This window comes from Cryptomeria japonica, chromosome 8, assembly GCF_030272615.1.
Source record: "Cryptomeria japonica chromosome 8, Sugi_1.0, whole genome shotgun sequence".
Classification (NCBI taxonomy): domain Eukaryota; kingdom Viridiplantae; phylum Streptophyta; class Pinopsida; order Cupressales; family Cupressaceae; genus Cryptomeria; species Cryptomeria japonica.
Genome location: NC_081412.1, coordinates 142,364,238 through 142,370,002, shown reverse-complemented (window position 1 = coordinate 142,370,002; position 5,765 = coordinate 142,364,238).

Genomic DNA, 5,765 nt, shown 5'->3' with positions numbered 1-5,765 from the left:
TAGTTGTTGTAGCATGTGGACCTATACTGGGTCCCGATTGATTTAAGTTATGGATCGGCTTTAATGTAACGTGTGGATTGGACCTCCCGATGTATTTCTAGGATGTCTTATGTGTTGGATATTATTTGTTTTTTCTAAGGCCGACATGGTTTGTAATTATGTAATTGGTTTATTATCTGGTGGCCGACCTAACTGTTTATGGTTGAGGGTTTGTATATTTATATATATGTAAGATCTCATTGTAGATAATATATGGTTATGGGAAAGGAATGTAATGTACGAATAATGTAATATCATTCAGGCAGAGGATTTGGTCGATCATTGGAGATCAAATTAGGTTTATGTAAGAAGATTTAGTCCTTTGGTATTGAGCTTAACCAGAATTGTACTCAGGCATAGGAGATGTTATCTTTTGCAGTTCAACACTTCTCTGAATTATAGTCTGGATTTCTATGTAGTCAGTGAGGCTCCTTTTGTGATGAGCAGTGCACTCTAGGCTGTTGGCCTTCCTACAAGTGCATGCCTCTCAATTCTAATTCACATACTTACTCTAGAAGTATTATCCGACTGTGGGTAGGCTTCCCACAGTGGTTTTTCCCTTTACCGAGGTTTCCACGTATAAATCTTGGTGTCATGTGGATGGTATTTATTCTATGATTATTATTTATGCTTAATTGGTTTAACTGCTATTACGGTATTAATGTTTTGGGTTTCGGTATTAAATTTTTAATTGTTAATGGTTTCAATAATCTATGACAACTGATTTACCCCCCCCCCCCCCCCCTCACTTGTCTTCCGGTTATTTCAATTGTCTAACAATTGGTATTAGAGCATTGGACCTCACTGCAGAAAGCTTAACCGCTTGAGGAAGATCCTATGCTGACTAAAAGTTCAAGTTCATCCAGTTCTTCTAGAGCTATATTTCGGAGGGATATTCTGAGGCTTGATGGAACAAATTACATAGTATGGAAGATTCGGATGGAGACTCATCTGAGATGTCTTGGCAAGGATATTTGGGAGATCACATAGAATTGTGTCACACCTTATAAGCCAGCATCTGGCAATCCTCCTCTGGAAAACTTGAATAAGGATCTTGAGAATGATTGTAGAGAAAGAGAAGCCCTCTTGTGTGCACTTTTTGATCAGCAAATAAGAGGATTAACCGACAAATCATCTGGAAAGGTTATATGGGATAATTTGGAGACTCTTAATGAAGGTGAACCTACAATGAAGATTGCTCAAATTGATGGTTACTGGGTGAGATATGAAAACCTGAAGATGGAAGAAGATGAAAGGATTACTACATTCATGGAAAGGGTAAATGAGATTATTAAGAGAATTCAATGTTGTGGTGGAACTCTAAGCAAAGATGAAAATTTTTGTAAAGTTCTGAGAGCCTTACCACTGAATTATTAAATGAAGGCTACTACTATTAATTAGTTGAGAACAATGGCTAATGCATCTGTCAACAGAGATACTTTGGTTGGGAAACTATCTACTTTTGAGATTGAAGAATTTGGACCTTCTAGAGTTGTGAAGTTTGAACCTGCTTTTCATGCATCTAAATATGCAATCGGTAAGCAAGATTGGAAAGCTTTATATGCAAAGGAATTGGAAGATATGAAGAGAGAAGATGATGATTTTGAGCAACTTGAAGCACTATTTTCTAGAAGAGTACCTAAAGGACCAGTAGGAAGTAAGTATGCAGGAAAAGCACCTTTTAAATATTTTGCATGTAATAATATTGGTCATTTTGCATCTAGATGTCCTAAAAGGAATTCAAGATTTGAAGAAAGAGTTAGAATATCTTTTAAGCCTAACCCTGGATATCATAACAAGTATAAGTAGAAGAAAAACAGAGACAAATCATGCTACATAGCGGATGAGGAAGGCATTACTGATTCTGATGATGAACCAACAAAAGACTCTGCTAGTGGTTTTGACAATGGGAAGGAATGGATGTTACTGGCTATCAAGGAAGATGATTCAACACTAGAAGAGAATGTATCTAAAGAGAAAGCACTTGCTACTAAAATTAAAGACAAGGCTGAATGGATAATTGACAGCGGTTGTTCACATCATATGAGTGGAGATAAAGGGAAGTTCCTATCTTTGCAAGAATTTGATGGCGGTCTAGTTAGATTTGGAGATGACAAAGCATGTATGATCAAAGGAGAAGGAACTATATCATTGAATGGTAAGAACAATACTGACAATGTTTATTATGTTGAAGGTTTAAGGAATAATCTTTTGAGTGTAGGACAATTGGTGGATAAGGGATTTCAATTACAGTTCAAGGATGGAAAATGCAAAATCATTAATAGATCTAATTTGGAGATCGCAATCGGTACACAGACAAGAGGTAATATATTCCATTTGAACTTCGGTGAGAAGACATGTTTGATTACACTGATTGATGAGAGTTGGCTATGGCATAAAAGACCGTGTCATGTGAATTTTGATTGCATTGTAAATATCAGTTCAACAAAGGCAGTTAGGGATATACCTAATATTATGAAGCTCTATAATCTAGTATGTAAAGAATGTCAAATGGGTAAATAGGTCAGAACATCTTTTAGGAGTATACAAGATAAATCTAATGATGTTCTTGATCTTATTCATACTGATTTGTGTGGCCCTACTAGAGTTAAAAGTTTTCAAGGTGATAGATATTTCATGCTAATCATTGATGATTATTCTAGAATCATGTGGGTTACTTTTCTAAAGGAAAAATTTGAAGCATTTGAAAAGTTTAAAATATTTAAGGTTAAAAAGGAAACTAAGACAAGATTGAAGATTAAATGTTTGAGGTCAGATCATGGTGGAGAATTCACATCCGATGAGTTTAATAACTTTTGTGAGAAGCATAGTATAAGAAGACAATTTTCTGCTCCCTGGACACCTCAGCAGAACGGAGTTGTGGAAAGGAAGAACAAAACTATCTTGGAAGGTGCTAGAACAATGATGATGGATGCTAGTCTACCTCATATCTACTGGAGAGAAGCAGTGAGCACAACGGTTTACACATTCAATAGAGTACATATCAAAGGAGAAACCGGTAAGACACCTTATGAATTATGGTTTGGAAATATACCTACAGTTAGTTATTTAAGAATCTTTTGTAGTAAATGTTATATCAGGAGAGAGATAATATCATTGGAAAATTTGATCATAGATGCGATGAAGGCATATTTTTTGGTCATTCTAATGAAAGCAAAGCATATAGATGTTATAACAAGATATTACAGATAATTGTGGAGAGTGCTAATGTCAAAGTAGATGAGTTGAACATAAGTCAAATTAGAGTTTATAAGAAGGAACCATTAGTGGAAATGATTATATCTGAACCGGTAGCACCTTTACCGGAATAGAATGTTGAACCAGTTACTCCGGCAGTATCAAAAAACTCTGCAGTGACTGAAGATCAGGGAAGAGGAACAGAGAGTCAGAGGACTCCTAGGTATGTGAGATTGAATCATTCTGAAGATCATATTATTGGGGTTAAGAGCAATGGAGTGATGACAAGAAGAAGACTGGAAAATAATGAGATATGTTTAATTTAACAAGTTGAACCGGTATCAGTAATTGAGGCATGTAAAGATGAATATTGGTTGAAAGCTATGGAAGAAGAATTAGATTAGATTGAGAAAAACAATACATGGACTTTGGTTCCCCAGGATAAGAATAAAAATATTATTGGAACTAAATGGGCTTTTTAAGAATAAATTGAATGAGGATGGTCAAGTTATAAGGAATAAGGCTATATTGGTTTGTAAAGGATATTCTTAGAAGGATGGAATTGATTATGGAGAGAATTTTGCACTTGTAGCTAGGATTGAAGCTGTAAGATTATTTCTTGCCTATGCTACTTACAAAAACCACAAGGTTTATCAGATGGATGTTAAATGTGCATTTTTGAATGGGGATCTTGATGAGGAAGTCTATATTGAGCAACTTGATGGTTTTTCACTATCAAATGATACAAACATGGTTTGCAGGTTAAGGAAAGATTTAGATGGAGTGAAACACTAACCTAGAGATTGGTATAAAAGGTTGGATAAATGTCTTTTGAAGATTGGTTTTACTAAGGGTAGTGCCGACAGTAATTTATATTATAAGATAATTGATGATGATGTACTAATTATTGAAGTATTTGTTGATGACATTATTTTTGGAGGTGAAGATAAGTTATGCATAGAATTTTCTAAGACTATGGAGAAAGAATTTGAGATGTCAATGACAGGAGAGATGAAATTTTTCTTAGGTTTGCAGATTACTCAGACTAACAATGGTATTTTCATTTCTCAAACTAAATATGCTAAGGAATTGTTGAATAAATTTGGTATGGGAGATTCTAAACCGGTGAGTACTCCTATGGTAACAAGTGAGAAATTGACAAGAAAAGATGTTTCTGCACTGGTAAATCCTACAAGATACAAATATATGATTGGAGGACTGCTTTATTTGACTCAGACTAGGCCTGACATTATGAATGTTGTTTGTATTCTTTCAAGATTTCAGAGTGATCCTAGAGAAAATCATGAGAGTGCGGTGAAAAGGATTTTCAGATACTTGCAAGGTACATAAGAATATCGTTTGTGGTACCCTAAGGATGATAACTTTACTTTATGTGGATATACAGATGTTGATTGGGTTGGAGATGTTAATGATCAAAAAAGTATTTCCGATGGAGCTTTCGTTCTTGGAAAGAAGTTGGTTTCATGGATCAGCAAGAAATAGTCATGTACTTCTTTATCTACTATTGAAGCTGAGTGTGTTGTTGCTGCTACTAACTGTACACAAGTTTTATGGATGAAGGAAATGTTGAAGGATACAAAGGTAGATTGTGATGCATTGGTAGTAAAAAATCTGGTATTTCATTCTAAGACAAAGCACATTTCTATCAAGTACAACTTTTTGAAGGAAAAGGTGGAAGTAAATGAAGTTAGATTGGTTTATGTGAACACTAAAGAGCAGATTGCAGATATATTCACTAAACCTGTGCCCAAGGAATCATTTAAGTACCTAAGAGACAGATTGGGAGTTTCTGCCCTTCTGGTAGAGACTTGATTGATGTGGTTTGGCATCAGTCCAGTATGAATTATCAGAGATACTATTCATTCTAGCACTGATGTGGGGATGCTACTACTCAGGGGGAGTAGTCAACTTTGTGATTCAGTGGTTTATGTTTTTACTTTGATATTTTTGTCAGATTTATGGCATTGATGTCAAAGGGGGAGTGATATTGATGTGAAAAAGGAAGTGAAAAAGAAAAAGAAAGGGGGAGAGATATTAATAAGAAAAGGAGAGAGATATTGATAGGGAGAAATTCAGATCTTTACAAAGATATTATTCATAGGGGGAGTTTGGTCTCTATTTCATAATTTCATTGATATATCTTTGAGCGAGAGATTGTTGGTTTTCTTCCATTGGGGGAGACTTGTTTGGCATTTCTTGGTACTTAGACGTTAGTCTTGCCACCAATTCCAAAGGGGGAGATTGTTGGCAATTTGCAGGACTTGATTATGTGTTGCATTGATGTTTTGTCATTGCTGCCAACACTAACTCTTTGGATGCTTTATCGACACCCTTCTGGTCCTGGTAGGTTGAGTGGTTTCTAATTGATTTGGATCTGACATGATCCAATAGGCTCTAGTATGATTTGGTTATGGAATTGGCTTATTCATGATACTCATGCTCATAGTCAGTAAGTTGGTTTTGGTCTGGTGATCAGAGGCTATCCTGTTTGCTTAGAAGCTTGGCTT